This window comes from Saccostrea echinata, unplaced genomic scaffold (genome assembly GCF_033153115.1).
Source record: "Saccostrea echinata isolate AGI-Se365-2 ecotype Australia unplaced genomic scaffold, CSIRO_AGI_Sech_v1 ptg000012l, whole genome shotgun sequence".
Lineage (NCBI taxonomy): Eukaryota > Metazoa > Mollusca > Bivalvia > Ostreida > Ostreidae > Saccostrea > Saccostrea echinata.
In genome coordinates this window covers 4,404,483-4,421,924 of record NW_026889761.1, presented here as the reverse complement: position 1 = coordinate 4,421,924, position 17,442 = coordinate 4,404,483, and the positions used below count along the sequence as shown (strand labels likewise).

The following is a 17,442-nucleotide window of genomic DNA, read 5'->3' as shown; positions in this document are numbered from 1 at the left end:
TGTTAATTTTTCATTATAATTCTGCGTTATGTCTAATTATTGAAACTGTAAATATGAATGATAAATGCACATCTTGGATATCAAAACTTAATCAATACATATATTGTTTAATGTATGTAGCTTTGACCATTAAATGGGTCATCCATTTATCACAAATACTCCACTTGTGAACTGTTTTGCTCGAGCTCAGATTTTATAATATTGTCCAGATTTTAACAATGTAGTTCTCCTTGAAAAAAAGACATCTCTCTTGAAGATTTCCATTAATTTTGCCAGTATATACATTACTGTAGAAAATGAAGGTAATTTACAGGTGTGCCCTTCAGTATTATTTTTGCAAGTATAAACTAGAAATCTAATCTCATTAACAGTCGTATCCCCTCTGGAAGCTTAAGATGACCCGAATTTGTCAAGTCTTTAACTTCCCCGAACTGATATTGCGCCCTACGAACCAGGGTGCACAGAACTGATGTCGGTGAAGACCTTTTTACCTATTAAAGCAAAGTCCTTGAATTTACTTTTTAAATTTTAAGATGTAACACTATTTGAATTCTTCCTCCTTTTTAAATGTTTGTATCAGAGAAACCCCGGTCCAATCTTATTAATTTTCCATATGTATTTGTTTACATATCAGGATATATGTACAGTGTATAAAAGAGTAGATTCGGATCTTGAACACGCTAATGAATGAATAAAATCTATGTACAAATATTAAACGAGGTTTGCCATTGATCGGCGAAGCGAGTTGTAATTCGAATACTGAAAATTTTTCGTTATGTCATTCGCACCTGTAGCAAATTCAAAACAAAATAAAGTAGCTATATTTTCTCAAATTTTATAAATACTGTAATTTTACGGAAACTTGTGATCGACTAGTTGTTTTTATACATAATACATTCTCATGCTTCTTGTAAGAATTTGTTTGTAAAATTATAAATTTTATATTGATTAAAATTGACATAAAATTAAAATGTTTTAACGACAATAATTAGGAGATAATAGAAAACTTTTTTTTTTAAAATTACATACTCTTTACTGAAATACAAGCTATCAATAAGGAAATATTCTATCAAAACAACAAAAAATAACACTTCCTTTCCCCATGTGCGCTTTCTAAATCAAGCAGAAATAGATCAACCGCTGCTGCGGTCGATAATAAAATAATCCTGAAAATAATTGACGTATTGAATACATTAATTTTGAAAAGTAGTAAGATTGATTATAGTAATTTTCAGTTCTATATATGAATTTAAGATTTAAAAAATTAAAACTATTTCAGGTATATGCAACTTTGTGTGTACATGCATTTTGTTTCTTAGTACATGTTTTTTATTCAGCAGAAGATGAAATTCAATAGCCTACATCTTGTGTCATTTTAAGATATTTTTGACACTTCTTAGTTGTCTTTCTACAGCTTGAGTCTGACGTTTTGTCAGTAAGTACTTGTTTTATTTTATTTTGTGCTTTGGAAATCTATCAATTATAATATGGATAAAAGATTGCATGTATTTTGGAACAGAAGAACGATCTGAAATCACAACAATCCTTTATTGTTTATTGTACCTTTTATGTTTTTCAGTTTTTAACTTTTAAATATTTGATTTATGTTACATGCATCTTATACTTACAGGTCAACTGGTTAGAAATCTCTGCCATTTGTAGACTTGACTCATTTAAATCCTCACGAAAATTTTCAAAACTTTTATTAACAGAGGCAGAGAAAATTCTAAACATGTTTTCTGCTGATGCAAGCTGATCAAAAATATTACTTGCACTGATTTTGTGTAAAGTCTCGTTCATCTGATTCAGTTGATCTTTTAATGACTCACTTGTTTCAGTCACTTCTAGAGTATTGTTCTTGAGGACCACACTTTCACTTCGAATATCATCATATACCTTCTTCAACATCTGGAGATCATCTCGTAGTATATTATTATTTTGAAGATTAACTTTAATCTTCTTTTGAATTTCTATTTCAGACACGGAATAAGAGCTATTTAAAGCGTCTAATTTCCTTTCAATAGCTTCAAGTTGACTTTTAGTTGTTCTACTTTCTTTAATAAGATTCAGGTTCTCTTTCTGAAGAGCTAATGTTTGCCTTTTAAGATTACTTATTTCTGTCTCATTCAGAGATATAATTTTTGCCGATATGTGCTCTTCTTTTTTCACCAAATCTTGTAAATCACTTGCAAAGTGGGTTCTTAGAGCGTGTATTTCTGTCTCGTTAAGATTCCGAATTTCCTCCATTGAAATGAATTTTGTGTTATTTAATGTTACATTCAAAGCCTTCATTTCTCGTTTAAGTTCAGCGTTTTCTGTTTCTATTCTCTGGTCTTTTGTCTCTAAATCCTGTAACTCTTTAATAACATCCCCAAGCTTTGTCTTTATAACCTGTCTATCGTTTTTGTTGTCTATGGCATCCATAACCAAAGTCTGGATTCTTTGAACCATAGAGAAACGTACAAGACTTTCTTGATTCAGAATGTCCCGTAAGAAATTGGACGCTTTACCTGATACGGTACTAGGCAATAAACCGTTTTCACCAACGGTTCTGTTTTGAAGCAAAGATAATTGCCCGAATGTTTCGGTCATGTGCATGGAAAATATTATACATATGAAATATAAAGCTCCCATCTCAGGGGTTAACGTGTTTCCTTCAAGTGAAGAATTGATTTGTTCGGCAGATTTGGATTACTCCTTATTTTATAGCGCACTAGACCTTAAGAAGCAACACAATTCTAAAGTGCGTAGAAAAAATATCGTGGCGTACTTTTTTCTGGTGTCTAAATTTTGATTGGTTGTCGGTTTGATACAGATATATGTATGAGGATTAAGAAGGAATCTCTCTCCCACCCTTCCTTCTCTCTCCTATCACATATTTCTGGTATTTCATTGTTAACACTGTATATGTAAATACTCTCTAGTATATCTTGTTTGTTTTCTCGTGTTAGACGCGTTTCCACATCCAAAAGTTGTTTCAATTTTGAATAGCTTTAGTCCCTACGATGTTTGATTGTATCGGAAAGTATCTTAAATGGACAAATGAAAATGTGCCAGCCATTTTTTTTTCAATTAGGTGTAAAAGTAAGCTGGTCTTTACGCAGTAAGTAATAAATGATGAAGTACATGTATGAAATGGTTTTCCAAGTGCAGTCTCTATAAAATATAAGTATACTAGGAAAAATGTAGCGAAAAGTCTTTGTGAAAGAAATAATATCTGTATCATAAAACATTCCTTGAACGAATGGTAAGTGGTCTTCATGGATTAAAAGGGCGTTCGTATCATACGAAATCTATCTTTGTTGAAATTTTAAAACAAAGGATGTGAGAAAAATTCTAAATAACCCTGAAATGGTATGGAAAAAGGAAAATAAAAATAAATAAGGCTTCTTCATTGATACAACACATCCGTATAATTCATGCACCCCAATTTACTTGATAGGAAATATATATATAAGAATTATTACGATTTTGTGTTCCTTTAAATCTTAAAATTCTCCATAAATAGTTTTACTTGAGCCGTATGTTTAATATTCAAATTTTTATATTGTGCCTTTTTGTGCTTTTTAATCCTATATTGATTGTAACTGTCTAATCTTTCATTTCTACCGGTATTTTTAGGAAGAAACAAATACGTAAATTTTAAGCATCATCAGAGAACAAAATCATTTTGTTTAAGAGCATGATGATTGTACAAAAATTCTTCGAAGCTGATTATAAAAGATGCTTATGTTTCTGATGAACAATAATCATTTGGTTTTTGAAGATCAAGTCTTTCGACAATCTATTAGAAATCACATGGGAACCAATTGCGCCCCGTTATTAGCAGACCTTTATTTGATATTCATATGATGCAGAGTTTATTCAAAAACTTCTGCTGTGGCCTTCAATTCGACATTTAGATATATCGACACATTTTATCAATTAAAAAACATTCATTGCTACTTGATTCGATCTAAAAATGAAAAACACCCAAGTCTGCCACATCTATTGTCATTTTGGATATTTTACTAGTAAAAGAAATTAAAGTTAACATAACAGCAATAATTTATGATAAACCTAATTACTTGAATTTTTTTTATTGTCACCATCCCTCATTTATGTAGCAAAATACCATTTTTACCTGCATATGGAGTTTTTGTCTCCCAGTTGACTCAATGCGCAAGAATATGTTCTAATGCAAAAAATTTCTAAACGAGACAAGCTATTGACAAATAAGTCGATGATAGAATGAAATCAACAGTCTTGTTTAGAGCCAAATTCACAAATTCTATGGTTGATACGTTGTCCTCTAAATAATACAACATGTCTTTAGGTCTAATGTTGACTGAATTTTTTCTTACAAATTGTTAAGCAATTATTTTCACACTGAAATGTCAACGGATTTTTTGGTTTGCCTGATCAAGACAAGGATCACATGGCAGGTGTGACCAGACGACAGAAGATGCTTACTCCTTCATGGCACTTGATCCTACGTCTGATGTTTTTAGATGTTCGTGTTTGTTCTGCTCCCAATCTGTATTTTTCCAATAGCCTTTTGAGCTTGCAATTTGTTACAAGAATGTTTTGAAGTACCTCATCTAGTCACAAATGACTTCTAGATAAATTTCTAAATAAATGGTCAAAATTTGTCTCTGTGGTATGAAATAAGATATACGAAAGGTACGTTTACCTGATTCATAGATACCGAATAAAATATATTTATACCAGAGAAGTTTAGCTAAACACACAATTGTTTTGCAACTAAGACTATGTTAATGCTATTTTATCCTATTATCGGAAGGATGAGAGAGTATCCCCCTTAAAACTCCCATATCATAAGAAATTAAAAACCTGGAATCATTGATATGTAACCATACACAAATTTTCACAAATTTTCAAGTATTTTTCCCACTGTAGGTTATGATCAGAGAATCAAATTAAACCTCATCTACAGAAGAAATTTTGTTAAGATGTCCTTTAATTCATGTTTGTTCTGGACATTTTTTTCCGCCGAAATATGGCTGAAAGATTGCCGACTCGGCGCTAAACTCAATCAATCAATCAAAACGCCCTGAAACACGTAGGACAAGTTACCTGATTCTACACTGCTACCTGTCTATTCTAGGATTTTCTTACATCTACAAATCAAGTATATGTTAAAATATGTGTGGCATTTTTATCTCTGTGATAATTATTTAAATTGATTTTAAGCCAGAAAATCTTTATATGATTAAAATTTCAGTTTATCTCTGACATAGTTTTGAGAAATAAGGTAAGATATAAATCATATTTTCAGATGGAAAATAACATCAATAATCTTCATTTATTGCGTGCCAACTGACCTTAAACATTATATTTATTTTAAGAGTTGATTTGTTTTGTTTGCAATTGAGCTGATTGTCTGGGAATGCAATTTTCTCATTAAGACTCTGTTTTTATGAAACATCTACCAATTTTACAAGTGCAGTAATAAGTGGCTACATAAGTTACAACAGGAATTTTATGATAAAAACCATAAACAAGATATTCAAGATTCTTGCTGTCAGATCCAATAATCGCTTGTTGAAAAGATTGTTTTCAATTTTAAGTATCTGAAAGGAGGCATTGAGCTCATTTACTAATGTTATACATTTATGTTCTTTAAGAAGAGTAACAGTGAGAACCTCACCTCTTTTTGCAAGTGAAACATCACAGAATCTCTCTCTCTCTCTCTCTCTCTCTCTCTCTCTCTCTCTCTCTTCGTGTGCATATCAGAAAAGTGACTTAAATTGTCTGTTACTGATATTATCACTTTTTCAAACTATTTTATTTTTTGTTTCACATTATGATATGCACTCTTACTTGAATTAATAAAATGTGAAGCTGCAAAACTCTGGCCAGTGAACACAAAGTGTCCAGAGGATTAAGCACCTTCTTTTTTGGAAGGGGACAAGGAATGAATCTCTGATTTTTCATTACTTTATTCCTCTGTTACAAAGAAGACTTATACATCACGTATTGATAATATAATAATTATAATTATTACATAATTACATAATTACATAATTATTACATTGATATGTTGATATCTAGCAATTATCTCTGGTTTAACGATGAAATGTACTAATGTTAAATGCTGTTTTGTAAAATGCAAGGGCATATAACTACTAATGATAAATCCGGCAAGATCCGTTAAACCAAAATTCCAAACTTTTAATTTACTATCTTTAAGTAACTGTTACTTTATACACATATATAAAAGTTAGGCTAATGTTTAAAGATACAGACTGAGGAAAATGATGTATATATCTGAATTTGGACAGAACTAACTAAAAATTAGGAATTCACCCTTTTCATAAATAAGATGCTTAAGCCCTCGACCGATCTGGTGATGATGATGGTGAAGGCATATACATATATTATAGAAACAGATTCCCGATTTAATGAATGAAATGAAAACTTCACAGATGTGGCGTATAACAAGTCTAAAGTGTCTTTGCCATGAGTCTAAACAAGCTTAAGACAAACATTAACTTAGGTTTGTTTACGTGACAATCAGTATCTTTTCTTTCAATAGTAACGCTTTCTTTCTTTGGGTTTCTGATGGGATCACCCACCTTTTTAATCTATGATCAACATTAAAGCGTACTATTTATAGTATTTTCATTATTTGTGCTTTATACTCAGAAAATTTTGATTCTTTAGTGTGCTTCTCAGATTTCCTATTTAGAGACCATTTAAACATTTGAAGACAACGATCAGTAATTTTGATCAAAGAGTTTAAGTCTAATGAAAATAAATACCTTATGTCTACTGATAATGCTTTATGGCATGTCTATTGAAAACTAATGCTTTAAATGTCTTTTGAAAAAATAAAGCTCAATGGAATATCTACTGAAACCCATAGTCAAAAAATTATGTAAAATTAATCTACAAGTATTTTGATTAAAAATCTGAGAGATCCTTATTAAGGCTTCATTATTAGTTTTTATGTATTAAGACTGTCAAATCGTTAAATTGGTGCATGGGTAGGGGTTTCCTGAATTAAATCGACATTCCTTATCATGGACGGAAATTCTCAACAAATAATTTACCTCGCATAGAATATTTCACCTTTCATTTGGACAATTGCTTGCGAGTGACATCTCCAAGGACTTGTACACTTTAAGAAATCCACAATAATTTCTTCTCCCCATGAGTTCAAAGATTTTACCGCCATTTGTCTGCAGGATTCCGTATGACAGATGTGTTCATAATTCTAATTCTGATTATCAATACAATATCAATTGAAAACTTCTAGAGATTCCTAAGCAATATCTACATTCCACAAGTATCGTGCTTATAAAGTGTGTGGAAACCTACGGCGTTCAAAACACCATAACACGGAAGGGGGGTCAAAAGGTTAACGTATGCGTTTTATTCTGACGTCACAAACGTTTAACGCCGTACAAGTGCAATGTCATAAGCGAAAATCAAATTTACGCTAACTCAATTTGTTTGCACACACCGTTGCAGTTATGAGACTAACGTTACATCTTTCAAAAATAATGATTCAATGCTTAAAGGCTATTAAATTTAAGCTGAAGAAGTGAAGATTTCTAAAACATGGATCATTTTCTACATTATTAGATATAGGATGAAATTCAAATCAGATCAAATAACTGTTATAAAAAGTCCATAAAGCAAGGTTTACACAGTGTTGTATCCTGAACATATATACCAAAGAATGAAGGCACATAATATAATTTTATGTCAAGTTTTTACTGACAATGGGGGATTCATTTGCCTCTTGAGATAAAATTCCATTCAGATTTAATATGTAACTGCAATATTGGTTACTTAAATATAATTCTTCAAACGTACTAAGGCTAAGAAAGACTATAGATATAAATTGAGAAATATTTTGTGTAAAAATCATTTAGTAGGAATATGCTCATGAAGTTGTTTTGCTCAAATTAATTATGACAGCTTTCTAAAACATAATATATGTTTGTATAAAAATGTTTTTACTTACACGCAAGACATTTTGCTATATAAGGCCAATTTCACAAGTTTACAATCGAAAACCTCATTTGGGAAATTTGAAATCACAAGATTTTACCAAAATCAACAGCTTAAAAACTTATGACTTTTTCAACTTTATACACAACCATTCCCCACGATAAATTAAAATCCAGGCTTTTTGATATCATTGACAGCTGCTTTTTCAATAAAAATAGAACTCGTAAATTTACTTACCTTCTCTTTGGTCAATTGCAAAATTATTTTGTTAAAAACATTCTGATTGTACACACAAGTACTCTGAAGTTGACATTAAAAAAGATGCTTGAGTTTCTGATTGACAATATCTATGTGGTTTTTGGAGACTAGGTCTTCCAACAATCTGTTGGAATTCCCATGGGTACTAATTGCTCCCCGTTATTAGCAGACCTTTTTTGTATTCATGTGAAGCAGAATCTGTCCAAAATCTTATACTTGAAAAGAAGAAAACACTTGCTGTGTCCTTCAACTCGACATTTAGATAAATCCACGACGTATTGTCAATTAACAATGGTTATTTCCATTCTTTTTTCGATAAGATATATCCCGGTGAGCTTGAGATAAAAGATACTACAGATTCTGAAACATTTGCTTCATATTTGGATATTTTACTTGAAAAAGACGTAAATGGTAATCTAACAACCAAGCTTTATGAAAAACGTGATGACTTTAACTTTTCAATCGTCAACTTCCCTTACTTATGCAGCAATATACCTTCATCACCAGCATACGGGGTTTATATCTCTCAGTTGATTCGATACACAAGAGCATGCTCTACGTATGTACATGTACAATTTCTAAAACGAGGTAAATTATTGACAACCAAGTTGATGAAACAAAAATATCAGCAGTCTCGTTTAAAGTCATCATTTCGTAAGTTATATGGTCGATACAATGACCTTGTCAGCAAATACAATTCATCATTGAGTCAAATGATGACTGACGTTTTTCACACGAATTGTTAGGCCATTATTTACACACTGAATTGTCGACGGAATTTTTCCGTTATTTCCTGATCATGACAAGGTGCACAAGGCGGGTATGACCGGTCGGCAGGGGATGCTCATTCCTCCATGGCACCTGATCCCACCTCTGATGTTTTGGAGGCCAGTGTTTGCTCTGCACCTATTTTGTAATGTTTAATGGACTTTTGAGCTAAAATACTTTTCGTTATCTCCATATATTACATTTACTACATTTAGCTCTTTTTATTTTAACTTGGCGTACCATATATGCGTCTTATTAAGATGACAATTTCTTTTAATGCTTCATATTTATTTTTCTGATAAAATTATTTGAAATAGGTTAAAACTAGAGGTACTGTGAGCTAAAAAAACGATACATTTCCCAGCTCCATCATGATTATAATGGCGAGCAAAGTCCATCCTTTGCTATGCCCAAACAGACCATTGAATAAGAGGTGTACAATAGGATATTTTATTAAGTTATATAGGAGAGATCCCCCCCCCCCCCTTATTAAAGACCAAATGTCCGTAATACAAAAGTTACTGAATGAATATTTTTTTATTGTGTGATTGGGGTAATGAAATTAATGTATTAAGATTAATTGATTACAACTTTATAGATTATAATTATTTTCGTAGATAATATGCCTGGTTTTTTTTTTAATTTAATTTCATTCCAGTCCTGTATATGTGAATAATAATCACAAACGCATCTTTCAATGATTTATATTTTTGCGACTTCGCACTCTCGTACAAAATGAACCAATCACTGAGGACTTGAGAAACGTCATGTTTATGTCTGAGTTCAGACCATGGTTGAAGCACCAAACTCCACTGAATATTATAAAACTTTTCCCACAATAATTGTCGATTTCCATCACAACATTGAAATAATCAAAAGGGTTTACTCTTGTCATATAGAACAAGTCAGATAAAATCCGTATTTTTAATGGTCATACTCTCCCAGCCCCCTTTCTTCCCCACCCTTTGGAGAAGGAATCTGCGTCCACCCATGTAAAACTTTCTTTTCAAAGCAAATAATTGATGCATATTTGTAGAGTTAAACTGGGCACTAATTTGTTAGTATTGTTTACAATTGTTTTAAAAACAACAAACTCAGTCGGAATGTAACCATATAACTACTTAGGCGCCTAACAGAAACAAATACTGCAACGACTGTCCAATATGCTTTTCAACAATTTTCTTGCATAGTACAGTTGAAGAGCAATTCGCACTTGTACTGTGAAGTCGTTAATCTTTGATTGGTAAAAATTTCTAAGTCGAAATATCTGTAGATTATTTTAATTTTTTACAATAACTATCTCCATAAACATAAACTCAAGAATTTTTAATATGAAATTGATAAACCTGACGTCTGGAATGCATCTTTTCAAACCCAAGTAATTGGGTACAGCCCACTAATTGTTTTCCCATAGGCGGCAATGTTAACGTTTCTTCACATAGCAATGTCCCTAATTTTCGTTCAGCATTGAGTGACCCCTCAAATCAAAGCACATCAAGTTGTCTTTCCTTGGTTAAAATCTCGAGGTGGCATGTCAGATTCGTTTTCCGGCAAAATGCGTCTGTCTGCGTTAACCTCTGAAAATGAAAGTGAAAGTAGGGGAATTCAAGACTTCTCACTGGTGTTATAATACATACAATAATTCTGCTGATCTTCTTGATAAATTACATCTGCCAAGCTTTTTTGCAAGGGAACATACTCTTTATCAACAAGTATGAGGCTCAGTTTAATACATTATCACAGTTTTTTAAATTCAGGTCTGCAAATTAAGGAACTTGTAACTTTTTCTGCACTACTTTCTTCTCCTACCGATTCTAAAAATAATTAGAGGTATGTACCCAATATGAAAAAGTATTTTCTGGATTTTACAACATTTTACATTAAACGTCATACTACAGTCTACGTAGTGACATTATGCCAAATTTCAGGAAAATTCAATCATTAATAAAGATTTTACAGCATACACAGTTGTATATGCAAAATCCTTTTAAAATGCTTCCATCTAGCCACAACTGCACCCCAATTTGAAGTCATCGGTTAGCCTATTAATGTACTTATATCATTTTTATTCTCTTTCAGAACTTTAAATACATCAAGCAAAATCATAATCAAGCACTCATATGGGTCCATTTCTCTTATTTCAAAATATTAATGCATTTTTGCACAAAATTTTATCATCCCTCACCCTTGAATTCATTGTTTCTCCATGACTGACAAAAAAATTAAGTTTACAAATACCCCGAAAGTAGTAAAACTAGAAAGTACTCATTATTTCCTGTCCATTGATGTATCATTCAGGAAAATTGGTGTAGGAATAAAAAAGTTATAAGCCTTTACATTCCTGTATACATTCATCTGTTTCAAAGCAATTTTTACGCCAATGCAAGTTCACTCATCTATGACGTCATAATGACATCATAATAATGGATTGCTTATTACACATGTAGTGTTACTTTTCCCGTACTTTTAATTAAAGATGAAATTAGAACTAAAATATTCATTATAACTTTAAAATAATAAAAATACTTACATGAGCAGATCAAATAAATAGTCTACAGAAAATGTTTTGTTTCCATGGTAACCATTTTGTAATTTGTAGGAAAATGAATTGCTCATTCTGACTGACAAATATTAAAGAAATTTCAACTCTTATATTTTTTAATCTTAATATTTTATCATACACAACACTATGAATGTAATTGTTTTGAAATTCTTTTCAAAATACATTAGCTGTAAAATATATAGCATACATGTACATACTAGTTTGATGGTCACTTTCATAGCTCAAATATTCATTTAAAATCTACATTTTCTAAGCTTTAATTACACCTCCCCCCCCCCCACACACACACACACACATACACACAAAGAAGCTTTAGAAAATTCAACTTACATATTAAAAGTACTGCGGCCATCATTTTACATGTGAAGACTCGAGATATGTTCAAATGAGTTTGTTTTTACTGACTGATAGTTTTAAACACCATCTGCATGAACCTCGAAGTTGTCCTGTATCACCATGAACCTAAAAAAAATCAATTTAAAAAATGGTACAATAATTTATCAGCACCTAAAGCATTCACAGACAGACAACAAACACACACAATCCTACCACATTACTTTTATGCCCATAATTTGATATCAATTGAAAATTATGAATTTGCACTGATTAGTCTCAGCATTGTTAAATTACATGTAAATTAATAATACAGGTAAAAAGCATGTTTACTGACAATAATTATACATTAGACAAATACATGTAATGCATTTAATAAAAAAAAATGTATTGTGCATGTTCACGCACACACTGCTTTAAAACTTCTACACAACTGTAGCCTGACAGACTTCTTTGAAAGAATGCACATGTATGTCCTCGTTCATGTCATTCTATTTCATGAAAATAAATTTTTCATTTACAATTATTGTAATAAGGCATGGAAACCTTTTTTTTCTTTACATCTTTCATAAAATGACAAATGCATATCACCTACATACTGCAAGACTCTGTACTAGGTAGCACTAAGCAGTTTTGATAACTTACTTGCCACTATACTTTCACTTTGACCTTGAACTTCACTGAATACTGATTCCGACCTCATTTGTGAATTTTTGTGTATTGAAAATAAACAATAGTGGTGGATGTACTTTTAAAATAATTGTTCCTTTTCTAAATATCTATTAATGGCTCTGAATTAATAAATTGTATAAAATCGATACAATTAATTTACATGCTACATGTGTACACAATATGGGCGATATGTGCATAAGCTGTCTGTTCCGGGGGGGGGGGGGGGAGGAAGTAACAAATCGATTTGTTTCAAAATATGTATAAATAAATTAAAATTTGCTTCTTTCATAAATTTAAACAATTGGAAATGATAGTAAACACCGAGTTCAAAACAAAGTAAAGATCTATGAGAATTTTCTCTTACCAATAGGCTCAACATATTGGGTACAGCCCACTAATTGTTTTCCCATAGGCGGCAATGTTAACGTTTCTTCACATAGCAATGTCCCTAATTTTCGTTCAGCATTGAGTGACCCCTCAAATCAAAGCACATCAAGTTGTCTTTCCTTGGTTAAAATCTCGAGGTGGCATGTCAGATTCGTTTTCCGGCAAAATGCGTCTGTCTGCGTTAACCTCTGAAAATGAAAGTGAAAGTAGGGGAATTCAAGACTTCTCACTGGTGTTATAATACATACAATAATTCTGCTGATCTTCTTGATAAATTACATCTGCCAAGCTTTTTTGCAAGGGAACATACTCTTTATCAACAAGTATGAGGCTCAGTTTAATACATTATCACAGTTTTTTAAATTCAGGTCTGCAAATTAAGGAACTTGTAACTTTTTCTGCACTACTTTCTTCTCCTACCGATTCTAAAAATAATTAGAGGTATGTACCCATATGAGGTTTATATATGATGTAATTGAAAAGAAAAAACAGAAGCGTTGAGTTTCTTTGTCTATAATATAAAATTATGTTCCCGAAAGTAACACTGAGAACTTCAACTCTTTTCATTAAAAAGAGAAAGCATCTCTCTCTCTCTCTCTCTCTCTCTCTCTCTCTCTCTCTCGCCTGTATGCGACTGTGTCTGTGTGTTTACGGGTGACCGAAAAGTTTCTTAAAGCAGTTTTTATACAAGTGGCGATATTTTAAAGCAATAAATGATAATCGTCGTTTTCAGCATTACTTGCTTTTAATATTTGAACGTTTATCTGTGTCTGCTTTGTTTGTGATGTAAGTAACCCAAGGTACTTGTTAATTTCAGAATTCTTAAAATTGATTGAAAAATTGAAGTTATTTACTTGTGCTGGTTTCTGTCTGACTGGATAATGAAAACCAGTGAGAAACGCGCTCGTCCTAACAACATAATGAAAGGCTTCATTCAGCAATCCATTATTATTTAGTGTAAGAGAAATTCGTTAAAATTTTGTAGATTATTATATCCCTCTTTTTTAATTCATTCAATGATAAATGATAAGAAAGGTTAAAATGTTTATATCAATAGCTTTTATAAAATATTCTAATACTAAAATTGTGATTGAGCAAGTTGACTCTGTGTGATGATGACCTTGTTAAACCATATCAATAGAGAATAATTCGCAGTATATTCCATTTAATTCACATTGTATCAGTTTAATCTGTGTCTCTTAAAGTTTAATTTGTCTCATAATGACAATTTATACTCTGAGTTCTTTACTTCACCTCAGTTCTTTTCGCGAACTTATATTTCATTGTTAAGATACGAATTTTGATAATTTAAACAAAGAAGAAAGGAAAAAGAGTAGGAAAGAAATGAAATAAATTAAATGTCTCTGTCAAGTCAAATAAATGTTGACAGTATATCTTTTGCAAGGAAATTTACTACACCCTTTTGTTAAGGAGTTTGTTCCTGTATGAGAATCATGAAATCAATGAAATATCACAATGAATAGAAGTCAGATCATATCATAAATGGAATAGATCTAGTGTATATGTTGACAAAAGTGACACACACAGGCTTGTCACGATGTACAAGAGATAAGAAATCTCTTTAAAATAATTTACCATCATATACGGAAGTGCTATGAAAAATAATATATTTAATTCTATATATAGATGTCTGGACAATGATGCTTCCACTTGCAACACTTTACAAACTTTGGAATCGGGATGTGAGACTGATCGTGCAGTGCAATTACTATCTTTTCCCAAGTATATGCAGTAAACTTAAGAACTGTTTTTTTTTTTTTTTTCAATTGAGAATCTGAAATATGTCTGCATGCACGGGTACAATAGTATATAATTTTTTAAAAATATATTGAATTTAATTTGATTTTAAACAAATTAAATTTGGATACACTGCATCAGTTTCATATTATATGAAACATGCTCAAAGAAAAGACTTTATTGAAACACTGATCGATGAATGAGTATCGGTTATAAGGAGATACAAATCAGTCCCCAGCATCCCATTAAACCTGGAGGCTATTGTATTGAGGTTTTTCATAAAGATGCTAAAAATAACTTTTTCAGGAAAGAGAATCATTACGGGAACTAGAATCAGTACAACTTCGAACAGAGGCACGACAGAGGCAGGAGGAACACCAGCGACGGGAAGGAAGGAAGAAAACCGGGACCAGGAACTCAATGTGGGGGAGGAGACCCAGGGTCTGGAGGTAATGAAACTATAATAAGCAGTTCTTCAACTTACCGGCCCCCTTACAATTTTGGGCACATGCTCCCCCCGTGAGGGGGTCCTTATGCAATGTACAAAATATGTCAAACAAAATGAAAAAATCAAGAAATACAAAATAGCCGTTACATGAACAGTAACAAATCTAACTTGAGATATGTGGCAGAAACTGTTCATTGGGTCGTATTTTGGCTGACTTGATACATACGAATTGTTAGGTCTTTGTTTTATACTAAATTTGACTACGGAATGTTCCGTCTACTTGATCAATATGGGGATGTTTTCTCCTCCTAGGCACCTGATTCCACCTCTGGTATTTCAGGGGGTCCGTGTTTATGCTCTGTTTACAGATTTGTATCATTTGTTTATTTTGTTTAAGATTGATCGCTGTTTGTTATCTTCGCCTTTTTTATTCCGAAGAAATCAGTGTCATTTAACACACAGAGACCCATACCACATACAATGTAGGCACTGAGAGTGATAAAACCCCTTATGCTTCAGAGTCTTCACATCGATCATCCACATCTGATCAAAACGAACCCGATTCTCCATATGGTCACTCACCTACCCCCGACCAAGCCCCTTCTTCTTTTTTTAATTTACACACACAGAGAGAGAATGGCTTTTGTTGTGACAAATAGACGGCTACGCCAGGGGGTGGACATGCTAGGAGTCCTGCCCAGGCTTTTGTTAATTTTTACACCTACTTTTCTGTTGACTTTTTTTTCCTCAGTATTTCCATTATTATCATTCCATTATAATTAACACTGACATTCCATTTTGTGCCTCTACTTAACATTTGTAAATTTGCCCTTACAATTAAAGGGAAAAAAGACATAAATTATTTCAGCACTACACAAACAAAAGGCAATTTTATGTTGAAAATTTTGAATTCAAAGAAAAGGAACTAAATTTTAAATGGATGATTTTTCAGTTTTTGTCCATTATTTGTCACATCTAGTCAAAATATGTTTCATATGTTACCATGGTGATATAGCTGCTAGCTTGCATACACATGTATCTGATGCAAAGCAATAAATTTGTAGATTGAAAAATCTTATTGATCTTTTTATAGCATGAATAACAGGCATGTAAAGATCAATTTCCTCATTGTTCATCATCATATTTAATGAATGAAAATTACCAATTGTGTAAAGGCAGATTTGATAGCTTTGTTAGTGTATGAAGATTCAAGGTCAGTAGCAATTGTGATAAGCATTTTCATCTATTTATTTAAAATTTAAAAAGGAGGCAAATTCAGATGTTTATTAACTCTGGTGAAAAAGTGATGTATACTTGTGTTATTCTGAAGGAAACAAGAAGTAATACTGTATTGCCGCCAAAACAAAGTATAAGTACTCTCAGTTCTCTGATCTACTCTTTGACTGATTGAATCTTTGGCTGAGGGCTAGTAGCTGCTGGATTCATACCTTAACATATAAAACCCACGGTACAGGCATGTTTGATGGAAAACTGTAATTCTTGGTTTTGAAAACTCTATAAAACAAATATTATTTTGTTGAAATAACTTATTCGCTTTGTTCAATCATTAATGAAATATTTACAAGAGGTCCCTGGCTGACCTGAGTCACCATTCTCGTCCTGACAAATAAACACTAGTATGTAGATGAATGAAAACTTTTACAGTAGCCATTATCATAACTTATGTGATTATAATTCTGTTTAACGATAGATCGATGTTATGTCAGGTTTACAAATTCTTGCACGCTATTGTTATTTACTTGTGTTTAAAAGCCCTCTATACACTGCTAACTAAAGACTTCTAATTTTATGGTATTTTGCAGATAGAGTAATCTGCCCTTTGATCAAGATAAAATAAATTGAAATGTACTCTTATGACTTGATTTGTTATCAAATCAAGCATTCATAAAATTTAAATAGGCCAATATGAATAGATTGAACTATTCATTTGCAGGTATTTTGCCCACTTAAATTAACAACAGTGATTTCTGGTCACGCCATCTTTAAAAAAAATTGTTTGTTTGCCCTCTCCCGACCTACTGGCTAAAAATGGCCAAATCGAAACTTTTTTTAGACCTTTCAAGATACGATATTTTTTTTCTTAATATTCCTGGATTTCTCATTCCGTCAACAAATATTTAGAAATCTTCTGAAAATAAATTTTTTCCACCTACCTGCCGACTCAATCTTTTGACCCTGATTCGGGAGAGGGCAAACAAACAATATTTTAAAGATCGCTTCATCAGTGCTTCATTTTTCTGTATTGGCTTTTGATAAATTACACATGCTTTTT

At 32.1% G+C, this 17,442-nt stretch overlaps 1 long non-coding RNA gene and 1 pseudogene across 1 annotated transcript; both read right to left on the bottom strand.

Annotated features, from left to right (window-relative positions):
- LOC133185704 (angiopoietin-2-like) overlaps positions 1-17,442 on the bottom strand; it is an 85,302-nt pseudogene that overhangs the window by 22,882 nt on the left and 44,978 nt on the right.
- Positions 10,385-13,076, bottom strand: LOC133185223 (uncharacterized). Its single transcript, XR_009720888.1, has 3 exons — positions 12,921-13,076; positions 11,882-12,013; positions 10,385-10,565 (listed from the first exon to the last, which is right to left on the bottom strand). It is a non-coding gene; the product is annotated as an uncharacterized LOC133185223 (long non-coding RNA).